This window comes from Calliphora vicina, chromosome 5 (genome assembly GCF_958450345.1).
Source record: "Calliphora vicina chromosome 5, idCalVici1.1, whole genome shotgun sequence".
Taxonomy (NCBI): Eukaryota; Metazoa; Arthropoda; class Insecta; order Diptera; family Calliphoridae; genus Calliphora; species Calliphora vicina.
Genome location: NC_088784.1, coordinates 23,208,660 through 23,223,412, shown reverse-complemented (window position 1 = coordinate 23,223,412; position 14,753 = coordinate 23,208,660). Strand labels below are relative to the sequence as shown.

The following is a 14,753-nucleotide window of genomic DNA, read 5'->3' as shown; positions in this document are numbered from 1 at the left end:
AAAATTATTTTTATTTTCTTAAGAAAATTTATTCCTTGTATATATTGTTATAAAATACACAATTTCAAATAAAATTGCTAAAATTAGAATTTTTAAAAATTTCCAAAAAAAGGATATCCGAGCAGCTTTTAAACCAAGCAAGCTGCATTAATGAAATTTGACTTATAGAATCAAGACTTAACACCAGATATTGTATTGTACAAATTTAAGCAATAAAAAACTGATTTTACAAAAAATAATTGGAACAATTTCTGAAAATTATTTTGATTTTCTTATAAAAATTTATTCCTTGTATAAAAATTTTAAAAAATTCCAGAAAAAGGATATATGACCAGCTTTTAAACCAAGCAAGCTAAATTAAAGAAATTTATGGTATGGAATAATGACTCAATATCTCAAAATGTGTTGTATAAATTTCGGGAAAAAAAACAAAATTCTCAAAAAATAATTGCAAAAATTTTTGAAAATTATTTTAATTTTCTTAGAAAAATTTATTCCTTGTTATAAATTGTTATAAAACACATAATTTTTAATATAATTGCTAAAAATTAGATTTTTTTTTAATTTCACCTTAATTTAAAAAAAATTTAAAAAAAGGATATATGGCCAGCTTTTAAACCAATCAAGCTGCATTAATGAAATTTGACGTATAGAATCATCAATCAATACCACATATTGTGTTGTACAAATTTAGGCAAAAAAGTAATTTTACAATAAATCATTTAAAAAATTTATTAAAAATAATTTTGATTTTCTTAAGAATGTGAGTTCCTTTTTGTTCCTTTTATTAAACCTAAAATTTTAAACAAAAAATGCCAACAAATTTTATTTTCTAGAATTTTTCCATAAAAGGATATATGAGCAGCTTTTAAACCAAGCAAATGATATTAATAGAATTTATCGTATGTAATCATGACTCAATGTTACATATTGTGTTATACCAATTTAGGTAAAAATTTTCCAAAAAAAATATAAAAAATTTATTTGATTTTTCTTAAAAAAAACTTTATTCCATGTTTGATTTGCTTAAAACGTTTGATTATAACAATAATTTTTTAAAATAATTATTTTTCAAATTTTTCTAAAAAAAGGATATATGACCAACTGCTAAACTAAACAGGCTATATAAAAGAAATTTTGGTTATAGAATTTTAATATAAAGATATAAACTTTTGAAACAAAAGTATGAATTATCAATGTTAATTTTTCAATGCTTAATTTTTTTCATTTAATATAATGTATGTAGTATACATATTTAAATAATCGTTTATACATGTAGCATTTCCTAGGAAAATTAAGATTTCAACAAAAGAAAACAAGCAAAAATAAGAAAAAAATAAAAAAAAAATAGATAAAAACTACAACAAATAAAAAAAATAACACACATGTATGAATATACTCGTGTATACCCAGCAGATCATGTAACAGAATAGTTAGTTTTGCCAACAAGAACAAAAGAACTTCATACCATTAGCCACCAGGGACTCAACATCGGTTATTTAACTGTAAACAACACGAATGTCAACGAAGTTCATAAAAAAATTATCAAATAAGAAACAAAACTTTTTTTTATCATTAACTGGGGAATTTAAAATTCGGAGTATTCAATTGAAACTCTCTGCTCTATTATTCTCTGATATAATCACTACTGGTTGGTGTCTAAGTTGTTTATGATTATGTTTTTTAGTTAAACTCACTGAACTCTAAACTACAGATTGCTCTTTTTAAAGAGTTAAGCAATAAACTATGTTTAAAACTGCAGGGTTAACACAAGTAATACTGAATATGTCATGAAGTCCATAGCAAACATAAACATACAAGTGTTTTTGTTTATACATATTTATACATTAGGTGAGCTTCCAAATTCCGTTAAAAATCGGGGTTCAATCACCCTCTTTACTAAAAAAAATTATCTTTTTTGTCCTCAGTTTTAACTCATCTACAGTTAGTGTTAGAAATAATATTTTCTGATTAATGATTGGATTTCCAATATTTAGTGAGCCGGTCTAATATTCATGTTTAGAAAACGGCAGTTAGTTACAAGGATAAACACTATTTCCCTATTCATAGCTATGGATTTGTTTTGCACATGTAAGAGTGTGTATTAACAAGTCTACATATGTACATCCTTGTTTGCCTGTTAGTGTTGCAAATTATTCGAATTTGTTAACAACATATGCAAGTATTAATTATTAAATTGTTGAAATTTCATTAAAATTTATGAATAACAGGCCATTAGCTGTGTTTTATTTGGACATTTTCAAAAAACATGGCAATGTTTTTCCCAAAAGGTCATGAAATTGCTTGCAAATTATTGCATTCATACAGTGAGTGATATTACAATGGAAACTTTTGCAAATAGTGAATTAAAAGATCGAAATCGAAAAAAAATATTATTTTTACATATTTGATAAGAACTGGCTTGAAAAATTACTAATAAGAAACTATAAATGTTGTAAAAATTAAAATTTTAGTTTTTTGTTAAAATCAAAATTTTTCTAAAAAAGGATATATGAACAGCTTTTAAACCAAACTAGCTACATTAAGTAAATTTAGTACATAGAAGCTTGACATACTTCCACATGTTGTACTAATAAAATTTTAGGAAAAATATCAAAATTTAAAAAAATAATTCATTAAATTTATTGAAAATTTTTTTGATTTTTTTTTTATTATTTTTTTAATACGTTGTTCTTGGTATATTTTATTGTGAAACATTAATCTTTATGATTATAACCCAAAATTTTTAATTTTAAAAACTTTTCCAAAAAAGGATATATGAGCAGCTTTTAAAACAATCAAGCTAAATTAATGAAATTTGTTGTATGGTATCAGGAATCAATACAACATATTGTGATGTACAAATTTAGGCAATTAAAAAAAAAATACAAAAAATTTGTTGAAAAATTTATTGAAATTTTTTTGGATTTTGTTTTCCTTGAACATTCAGTCATTAAACATTGAACTTTACAGATATTTGTTAAAGTTAAAAATTGTAATGTTGCTGATGTTTGTTACACCCATGAATATTTGTCTAACGCCCACCTTAAATTATACCGATTGGTTTGAATCTTTCTCAAAGTTTTGTTTTTAAAAATCTATACTATTTTTACATAATTGATTAGAACTGTCTTCAAAAATAACTATTAAGAAACGATAAATGTTATCAAAATTAAAATTTTAAGTTTTTTGTAGAAAATTAAATATTTTCTAAAAAAGGATATATAAACAGCTTTTAAACCAATCCAGCTACATTAGTAAAATTTAGTGCATAGGAGCTTGAACCAATACCACATGTTGTACTAATACAATTTTAAGAATAATATCAAAAATTATTATAAAAAAAAAAAAATTTAAAAAAAAATAATTCAATAAATTTGTAAAAAATTATTTTGATTTTTTTTTAATACGTTGTCCTGTTATATTTTATTGTAAAACATTAATTTTTAAGATTATAACTTAAAATTTCTAAATTTAAAATTTTTTTCCAAAAAGGATATATAAGCAGCTTTTAAACCAATCAAGCTAAATTAATGAAATTTTGAGTATGGAATCAGGACTCAATACCACATATTGTGTTGTACAAATTTAGGCAATAAAAATAATTTTACAAAAAATTATTTTAAAATATTTTGCAGTTTATTTTCCTTGAGCATTCAGCTATTAAACATGGAACTTTATAGATATTTGTTAAAGTATTGCAATGTTGCGGAGGGTATTATGCGTTTGTGCTGATGTTTGTTACACCCATGAATATTTGTCTAACGATACCGATTGGTTTGAATATTTCTCAAAGTTTTGTTTTTAAAAATCTATACTATTTTTACATAATTGATTAGAACTGTCTTCAAAAATGACTAATAAGAAACTATAAATGTTATCAAAATTAAAATTTTAAGTTTTTTGTTGAAAATTAAAATTTTTCAAAAAAAGGATATATGATCAGCCTTTAAACCAACCTAGCTACATTAGTAAAATTTAGTGCATAGATGCTTGACCTAATACCACATGTTGTACTAATACAATTTTATGAAAAATATCAAAAATTATTATAATAAAATAATTTATTAAATTCATATATTGAAAATTATTTTTATTTTTTTTTAAACGTTCTTTTTGTTATATTTTATTGTGAAAAATTAATTTTAAATATTATAAATCAAAATTTTTAATTTTAAAATTTTTTCCAAAAAAGGATATATGAACAGCTTTTAAACCAATCAAGCTATATTAATAAAATTTGGCGTATGCAAACAGGATTCAATTCCACATATTGTGTTGTACAAATTTAGGCAATAAAAATAATTTTACAAAAAATTATTTGAAAAATTTATTGAAATTTTTTTGGATTTTCTTAAGAAAATTTATTCCTTGTACATATTGTTATAAAACACAAAACTCTAAACCTAATTGCTAAAAAAAATAATTTTTTGAGCATTTTCAAAAATGTTCAAAAAAAGGATATATGAGCAGCTTTTAAACCAATCAAGCTAAAATAAATGAAACTTGGCGTATAGAATCAGGACTCAATACAACATATTGTGTTGTACAAAACAAAAAAATTTTGTAAAAAACAATTTTACAAAAAAATATTTGAAAAATTTATTACAATTTTTTTAATTTTATTTTCCTTGAACATTCAGCTATAAGCAGCTTTTAAATAAAAGCTGTATAAATGAAATTTGGCGTATTGAATAGACTCAATATCACATATTGTGTTTCATTAATTTAAAAAAAAAAATAATTTTGGAAAATTATTTTGATTTAAGCAATAAAGAACTAATTTTACAAAAATTACTTTTCAAAACTATAGAGTTTTTCTAACTAGAAAACTCTTAGAAATTCCTTAAATAAATTAAACAATTTTAATTCGAATAATTATTGCAATAAAGGCGAATCGTTAATAACGGAAATGGCGGAAACACTAATACACAGTATTTAGTACAATAATTTTTCATAGCTACAATTTTAGTTTTGGTTGTTTGTCTTGTTGCTGTTTTAACTGATAATGATGGAAATACAAGCAGCAACATTTACACACACTCAGACGGTGAAAGTACCCAGCAGTTCAGGGATTTGATTCAGTATTGATGTAAATAAGCAACACTATTTACCTCTAATAAGTTCCCACGAAAATTCAATCTTCACTCGGCTAAGGATAGTCAACTCAGCGACGGCTTAATTTAGCAGAAGTCTATTTCCCCAGGGAAGACTGCAGACCTGTTACAAAACCCACCAAGCTACTTGCTATTCTAGGATATATGAACAACTCTTAAGCCAATGGATGGAATCAATACTCAATACCACATATTGTCATATACATATTTCGACAAAAACCAAATTTTGCAAAAAATTATTAAACAATTTTGTTGAAAATTATTTTTATTTTCTTAAGAAAATATCTTCTTTGTATTTATTGTTATAAAATATTTAATTTTAAACAAAATTTCTGAAAAATTTTAATTTTATTGAATTTCTCCATAAAAGGATATATGAGCAGCTTCTAAACCAACCAAACTAAATTAATGAAATTTGGTGTATGGATTTATGATGCAATACCACATATCGTGGTATAGAAATTTTGGCAAATGAACAAAATTTAGAAAAATTTATTTGAAAAAATTAATGAAAAATATTTTAATTTTCTATAGAAAATATCTTCTCTGTATATATTGTTATAAAATTGCAAATTTTAAACAAATATTGCTCAAAAATTTAAATATTAATAAATGTCTCCATAAAAGGATATATGAACAGCTTTTAAACCAACCAAGTTAAATTAATGAAATTTGGTGTATGGATTTATGATGCAATACCACATATCGTGGTATAGAAATTTTGGCAAATAATCAAAATTTAGAAAAAAATAATTGAAAAAAAATAATTGAAAAAAAATATTAAAAAATATTTTTATTTTCTTTAGAAAAGTAAAATAATAAATATAGCAAATTTTAAACAAAATTTGCACAAAAATTTAAATTTTAATGAATATCTTCATAAAAGGATATATGAGCAGCTTTTAAACCAACAAAGCTAAATGAATGTAATTTGGCGTATGGATTTATGATGCAATATTACATATCGTGGTGTAGAAATTTTGGCAAATATACAAAATTTAGAAAAATTTATTTTAAACAAATTAATAAAAAATATTTTTATTTTCTTAAGAAAGTGTCTTTTATGTATATCTTGCTATAAAACATTTAATTTAAAAAATGTTACTGAAAATTTTAAATTTTACTGATTGTCTGCATAAAAGGATATAGAGCAGATTTTAAACCAACAAAGCTAAATTAATGAAATTGGGCGTATGGAATCAGGACTCAATATCACATATTGTAATCTAGAAATTTTGGCCAATACACAAAATTTAGAAAAATTTATTTGAAAAAATGAATGAAAAATATTTTTATTTTCTTTAAAAAATATCTTCTTTGTGTATATTCTCATAAAATAGTAAATTTTAAACATAATTGCTGACAAATATTTATTTTTTTTTTTAATTTTTCCATAAAAGGATATATGAGTAGCTCTTAAACCAAGCAAGCTAAATTAATGACTTTTGGTGTATGGAATAAAGACTCAATACCGCATGTTGTGTTGTACAAATTTACACATAAAAACAAAACAATTTAGTAAAATAATCAAAATTGTCTCAAGTTCCCCCTTAAAACTGCCGGGTACCTATCCTTGTAACAGTAAACGACTGACACTCTTCTCTCTGTGTTTTTCTCTACACGAACACAGATGTTCGTGTTATTTTGTAACGGCAATGACAACAACAACAACAAAACAAAAAAGGTTATGTTAAGGCAAACAAAAACAACCAAAAATAGCAACAAATTAATGTTTAAAATTTGACTATAAGGAAAATGGGTGATGTTGTTAGTGTATTTTTAGTTGCTGTAAATAGTAAATTAAATTAAAATTTAATTGTGCTGCAACATACAAGTCATACTAGCAAGAAATATGTAACAAATTTAGCAAAATTATTGCTACAAAATGTTGTAATAACTATGTATAAGTTTTTGCAAGCCTATGTAGTTCTATGTATATAATGATGACCCCGTTAGTAAGGCCCCCAAAAAAGCAATAAAATGTTCTTAACCAAAATGAAGGGACTAAAAGTTTTTAGTATAAAGACTTGATAGTCTTTAGTATAAAGACTAATAGTCTTTAGTATAAAGACTAAAAGTCTTTAGTATAAAGACTAAAAGTCTTTAGTATAAAGACTAAAAGTCTTTAGTATAAAGACTAAAAGTCTTTAGTATAAAGACTAAAAGTCTTTAGTATAAAGATTAAAAGTCTTTAGTATAAAGACTAAAAGTCTTTAGTATAAAGACTAAAAGTCTTTAGTATAAAGACTAAAAGTCTTTAGTATAAAGACTAAAAGTCTTTAGTATAAAGACTAAAAGTTTTTAGTATAAAGACTAAAAGTTTTTAGTATAAAGACTAAAAGTCTTTAGTATAAAGACTAAAAGTCTTTAGTATAAAGACTAAAAGTCTTTAGTATAAAGACTAAAAGTCTTTAGTATAAAGACTAAAAGTCTTTAGTATAAAGACTAAAAGTCTTTAGTATAAAGACTAAAAGTCTTTAGTATAAAGACTAAAAGTCTTTAGTATAAAGTCTTTAGTATAAAGACTAAAAGTCTTTAGTATAAAGACTAAAAGTCTTTAGTATAAAGACTAAAAGTCTTTAGTATAGCTGACAAAAAGTCTTTAGTATAGCTGACAAATACTAAAGACTATAAGTCTTTTTCTGTAGTATAAAGACTGTAAGTCTTTAGTATAAAGACTGTTAGTCTTTAGTATAAAGACTGAAAGTCTTTAGTATAAAGACTGTAAGTCTTTAGTATAAAGACTGTAAGTCTTAAGTATAAAGACTGTAAGTCTTTAGTATAAAGACTGTAAGTCTTTAGTATAAAGACTGTAAGTCTTTAGTATAAAGACTGTAAGTCTTTAGTATAAAGACTGTAAGTCTTTAGTATAAAGACTGTAAGTCTTTAGTATAAACACTGTAAGACTTTAGTATAAAGACTGTAAGTCTTTAGTATAAAGACTGTAAGACTTTAGTATAAAGACTGTAAGTCTTTAGTATAAAGACTGTAAGTCTTTAGTATAAAGACTGTAAGTCTTTAGTATAAACATTGTAAGTCTTTAGTATAAACACTGTAAGTCTTTAGTATAAAGACTGATAGTCTTTAGTATAAAGACTGATAGTCTTTAGTATAAAGGCCGAAAATCTTAGTATAAATACCACAATCTTTATTATAAAAATCGCTGTCATATTTTCTTTGATCACTCCTAATATTTAGTAACTACATGCATGCATACACATGTTTGGCTCTGCACGTACATGTGCGAGCCATTTATAATTCCAAAATACCAGAAAGATGAAAAAAAACTAACAGAAGGACATGAAATTATATTATTCTATTCACACTTTTGCTTGCTTTTGTAGCTGATGTTAATTTCCTTTAGTTTTTTTTTGATATTTTGCTGTTGTGTGATTATTTAATCTCTATAGTTTTATATTGCACAAACAATTTAAGTTTGACATGTTTGGAATATTAACAACATTTTGTAACAAAACTTTCTTTTTATAGACTGGGCTGGTATTTATCACAAATTTTACAGGGATTTGGAGTATTAGTATGGAGGAGTATTTGAAATACTCTAGATGATGAGAAATATTCGGCTCATGTGATAGATTTTTGTAACAGGTAGAATAATTAACAAAGTGGAAAAATAACTAGTTCTCCGCAAATCAAGTTTTTGAAATTAGCATTTATTTTTGATTGAAAAATATATAAAATAATTAAAATGAGTATAATTAATTTGTCTTGTATATATCTCTGAAATATTTATCAAACCTTTTTAACATAAAATTTTCTCTTAGTCTTTAGTATAAAGACACAGAGTCTTTAGTATAAAGACACAGAGTCTTTAGTATAAAGTCACAGAGTCTTTAGTATAAAGACACAGAGTCTTTAGTATAAAGACACAGAGTCTTTAGTATAAAGTCACAGAGTCTTTAGTATAAAGTCACATAGTCTTTAGTATAAAGACACAGAGTCTTTAGTATAAAGTCACAGAGTCTTTAGTATAAATACACAGAGTCTTTAGTACAAAGACACAGAGTCTTTAGTATAAAGTCACAGAGTCTTTAGTATAAAGACACAGAGTCTTTAGTATAAAGTCACAGAGTCTTTAGTATAAAGTCACAGAGTCTTTAGTATAAAGACACAGAGTCTTCAGTATAAAGACTTAGTCTTTAGTATAAAGTCACAGAGTCTTTAGTACAAAGACACAGAGTCTTTAGTATAAAGACACAGAGTCTTTAGTATAAAGTCACAGAGTCTTTAGTATAAAGTCACAGAGTCTTTAGTATAAAGACACAGAGTCTTCAGTATAAAGACTTAGTCTTTAGTATAAAGACACAGAGTCTTTAGTATAAAGTCACAGAGTCTTTAGTATAAAGTCACAGAGTCTTCAGTATAAAGGCTTAGTCTTTAGTATAAAGTCACATAGTCTTTAGTATAAAGACACAGAGTCTTTAGTACAAAGACACAGAGTCTTTAGTATAAAGTCACAGAGTCTTTAGTATAAAGACACAGAGTCTTTAGTATAAAGTCACAGAGTCTTTAGTATAAAGTCACATAGTCTTTAGTATAAAGACACAGAGTCTTTAGTATAAAGTCACAGAGTCTTTAGTATAAATACACAGAGTCTTTAGTACAAAGACACAGAGTCTTTAGTATAAAGTCACAGAGTCTTTAGTATAAAGACACAGAGTCTTTAGTATAAAGTCACAGAGTCTTTAGTATAAAGTCACAGAGTCTTTAGTATAAAGACACAGAGTCTTTAGTATAAAGTCACAGAGTCTTTAGTATAAAGTCACAGAGTCTTTAGTATAAAGACACAGAGTCTTTAGTACAAAGACACAGAGTCTTTAGTATAAAGTCACAGAGTCTTTAGTATAAAGACACAGAGTCTTTAGTATAAAGTCACAGAGTCTTTAGTATAAAGACACAGAGTCTTTAGTATAAAGTCACAGAGTCTTTAGTATAAAGTCACAGAGTCTTTAGTATAAAGACACAGAGTCTTTAGTATAAAGTCACAGAGTCTTTAGTATAAATACACAGAGTCTTTAGTATAAAGACACAGAGTCTTTAGTATAAAGTCACAGAGTCTTCAGTATAAAGACTTAGTCTTTAGTATAAAGTCACAGAGTCTTTAGTACAAAGACACAGAGTCTTTAGTATAAAGACACAGAGTCTTTAGTATAAAGACACAGAGTCTTTGGTGTAAAGACTTAGTATAAAAGCCACAATCTTTAATTTTCTTTAAGATTCCATAATAATTGTTTAGTATCTCATGTTTTATTATTAATTTTAAATTGCTTACACATTTGAAAAAGCAACCTAAAACTTTATAAAGGTTTATAAAACAAATTTTGTTTTATTGACTGTTTATGAATATGGGGGTTATATTTTATTTTTTTTTCTTAAAAATCCCCAAAAATTTAACTACAAGCTGAATTCCAGCTAAAAACTATAGATACAAACGCCCCAAAAAGTAAAAAAAAAACGATTATTATGCTGTTTTTGACTTCAAGGTTGTTTCAATTTTCCTCCAAAAAAAAGGCCTCATACATATACATTTAAGGACACTTTTATACTTTTGTACTTTTCAACTTTTTTCTCGTTATTTTTTTTGTACTTTCCTGTTGTTTTTTTCTTTTATATTATTTTTAAACTTTATGTAGTTTAAACTTAAAGTAGGTACAACAAGGTTTTGTGGACATTCACAAAAACTTTGTTCTTTGTATTTTTTTTTTTTTTTATTTTGGGGTGAAAACCAAGAACCTGATTAAGATGTACATATATACGAATGCATACATGTTTCAACATGTTTGTGCAGGTTTTCGTTGGCAAAAAGTGGCCATAATAAATTCTTATTTATTTTGCAGCAGTTCTATTTTTTAAAGGGGAAAACTTAATACCGTGAAGCAAATTAATGGATTTTATACAAAAAACCCAGAAAATTATTAATGGTGGTTATAAGAAATTGTATAAAAATAGACGAATTTCGTGTAAGGCTCAAAAATAAATAAAGACTTTTTTAATATAAGATTCTGATTTTGTTAATTACATGCTAAATATTTTATATAGAATTTCAGAGGCCGGCTTGTAAAGAGTATTTGTGATTGATAAGATATTTCAGAAATTTATAAGGAATAATATAATTATATTTGTTTTAATTTAAAATCTATTTTATATTCAATGAGATAGAGAGATAAAATATCGAAAGTCTTTAAAATAAAGACTAAAAGTCTTTAGTATAAAGACTGAAAGTCTTTAGTATAAAGATTAAAAGTCTTTAGTATAAAGACCAAAAGTCTTTAGTATAAAGACCAAAAGTCTTTAGTATAAAGACCAAAAGACTTTAGTATAAAGTCTAAAAGTCTTTAGTATAATGACTAAAAGTCGTTAGTATAAAGACCAAAAGTCTTTAGTATACAGACCAAAAGTCTTTATTATAAAGACTCAAAGTCTTTAGTATAAAGACTAAAAGTCTTTAGTATAAAGACCAAAAGTATTTAGTATAAAGACCAAAAGTATTTAGTAAAAAGACTAAAAGTTTTTATTATAAATACCAAAAGTCTTCAGTACATAGACTAAAAGTCTTTAGTATAAAGACTAAAAGTCTTTAGTATAAAGACTAAAAGTCTTTAGTATAAAGACTAAAAGTCTTTAGTATAAAGACTAAAAGTCTTTAGTATAAAGACTAAAAGTCTTTAGTATAAAAACTAAAAGTCTTTAGTATAAAAACTAAAAGTCTTTAGTATAAAAACTAAAAGTCTTTAGTATAAAAACTAAAAGTCTTTAGTATAAAGACTAAAAGTCTTTAGTATAAAGACTAAGAGTCTTTAGTATAAAGACTAAAAGTCTTTAGTATAAAGACTAAAAGTCTTTAGTATAAAGACCACAAGTCTTTAGTATAAAGACTACAAGTCTTTAGTATAAAGACTAAGAGTCTTTAGTATAAAGACTAAAAGTCTTTAGTATAAAGACTAAAAGTCTTTAGTATAAAGACTAAAAGTCTTTAGTATAAAGACTAAAAGTCTTTAGTATAAAGACTACAAGTCTTTAGTATAAAGACTAAAAGTCTTTAGTATAAAGACTACAAGTCTTTAGTATAAAGACTAAGAGTCTTTAGTATAAAAACTAAAAGTCTTTAGTATAAAAACTAAAAGTCTTTAGTATAAAGACTAAAAGTCTTTAGTATAAAGACTAAAAGTCTTTAGTATAAAACTAAAAGTCTTTAGTATAAAGACTAAAAGTCTTTAGTATAAAGACTAAAAGTCTTTAGTATAAAGACTAAAAGTCTTTAGTATAAAGACTAAAAGTCTTTAGTATAAAGACTAAAAGTCTTTAGTATAAAGACTAAAAGTCTTTAGTATAAAGACTGAAAGTCTTTAGTATAAAGACTGAAAGTCTTTAGTATAAAGAATGAAAGGCTTTAGTATAAAGACTGAAAGTCTTTAGTATAAAGACTAAAAGTCTTTAGTATAAAGACTAAAAGTCTTTAGTATAAAGACTAAAAGTCTTTAGTATAAAGACTAAAAGTCTTTAGTATAAAGACTAAAAGTCTTTAGTGTAAAGACTAAAAGTCTTTAGTATAAAGACTAAAAGTCTTTAGTATAAAGTCTTTAGTATAAAGACTAAAAGTCTTTAGTATAAAGACTAAAGTCTTTAGTATAAAGACTAAAGTCTTTAGTATAAAGACTAAAAGTCTTTAGTATAAAGACTAAAAGTCTTTAGTATAAAGACTAAAAGTCTTTAGTATAAATAATGAAAGTCTTTAGTATAAAGACTGAAAGTCTTTAGTATAAAGACTAAAAGTCTTTAGTATAAAGACCTAAAGTCTTTAGTATAAAGTCCAAAAGTTTTTAGTATAAAGACTAAAAGTCTTTAGTATAACGCAAAAAGTCTTTTAGTATGTATACTAAAGACTTTTAGTCTGTATACTAAAGACTTTAGGTCTTTATACCAAAGACTTTTGGTCTCTATACTAAAGACTTTCAGTATTTTATACTAAAGACTTTTAGTCTTTATACTAAAGACTTTTAGTCTTTATACTAAAGACTTTTAGTCTTTATACTAAAGACTTTTGGTCTTTATACTAAAGACTTTTGGTCTTTATACTAAAACTGCCGAAAACTGCTGGGTATGTATCAGTAAATTTGAATAAATATATGTTAATTTTCCAAATTATAATAATAAATTTTGTACCACAATACACACGAGTTTGTTCTAATAATGACTGAGTATTGAGTGAAAATGTCTATTGAAAATAGTTTTTGTTGTATTTGATAATTATTATGTATATATGTATAAGTAGAAGTGTGTATGTGTGTATTGTTTTACACGTGTGTTCTACTTACCCATTTAAAATTTATGATCTAGATTTTTGTTGCTGCTATTGTTAAGCTTTATTGTATGTAGCATCATTTGAAAATTTTAGGCCAAAAACAATATGAATTAATTTCGTTATTACACACCAAATGAAAAAAGGATGTTGGTGCTGTTGCGGTAACAGCAGCAGCAGAAGCAGCAGCGGATTATGCAAAACAGCCGTTTCAAATTAGATTTGGTTTGGGTTTTAAGTGTTTTTTTTTGTTTGTTTATTTTTGTTTTATGGCTACACCAAAGTAATTATTAATTTAATTGTTAACAAATGTTTATTAAATTTGGCACCGCTTAAAATGTTTTTTTCGCGTTCTTTATGGTTTTATCACTTTATAAATATTTTATTAACATTTTTTATTGTATTTTAACACAGGTACTTAAATTTTTATTTTAAATTTTTAATGTAATTGTTATTTTTTTTGCAAAATTATTTATAGTTTTAGAGCTAGAGTTTTAAATCAACTAGAAATTATAGAATTTGAAATATTTGTAAGAATTTTAAAAGACTTTTTCAAGAATTGCACTACGTTTATACAGCTCATGCCACATTGGTCATTCTGCACTAGCGATTTTAGGGCATGGTCATATCACAAGGTGATGTACTGGTAATCGGAATTGAGCTATTATAGTTGGACCGATATTGCCCATTGTCAATACCTTATCAATGGAGAGTATTTGTGGAATATTTCAGCCAGCTAGCTCCTTTCGTTTGGGCCTTATCGTGTTTTCAACAGACGGACAGATGGCCTGATCGTCTTAGAATCTTATGAGGTCTCAGAATATATATATTTATGTGGAACTGCAACATATATTTTGATGTGTTACAAACGGAATGATAAAATCATTATACCCCCCATCTTTTTTGATGGTCAGTTTAAGAATTGGTTTCAAACAAACATATTTATGAAGTTGTAACTTTAAGAATGAAGTTATTTCGAAGTGATCGAGACAAACTATAAGTAAAGGGTCTTTCATTAAGTGCATCCTATCTTTAAAACCATTTTCCAACTAATTTTCAAAAAATCTCCTCTGTTTGAGCCTAATTTCTGAATAAATAGCTGGGAATTTGTATAGAATTTTTTTTCCATTTGCTATATAAATCGTTGCCCATTTTCCTTACACATCGTTTCACCTCTGCTTTAGTATAAAATGTAGTATTTAGTATAATATTTTGCATTTTAGTATAACACCTTGTTTTTAGTATAAAACGTAGTTTTTTTTTTGTAAAAAAAAACTTAGTCTTTTGGTTTAAAATGTTGTCTTTTTTCTAAGTCGTTG

At 25.2% G+C, this 14,753-nt stretch overlaps 1 protein-coding gene across 1 annotated transcript in view; it reads right to left on the bottom strand.

Moving 5' to 3' along the window:
• Positions 1 to 13,931, bottom strand: part of GlyT (Glycine transporter) — a 99,813-nt gene extending 85,882 nt beyond the window's left edge. Inside the window, exon 1 of the mRNA XM_065512097.1 lies at positions 13,451 to 13,931. The gene's annotated coding sequence lies outside the window, so the exon portion shown is untranslated. The remainder of the gene's footprint in view (positions 1 to 13,450) is intronic.
• Between the last annotated feature and the right edge of the window lie 822 nt (positions 13,932 to 14,753).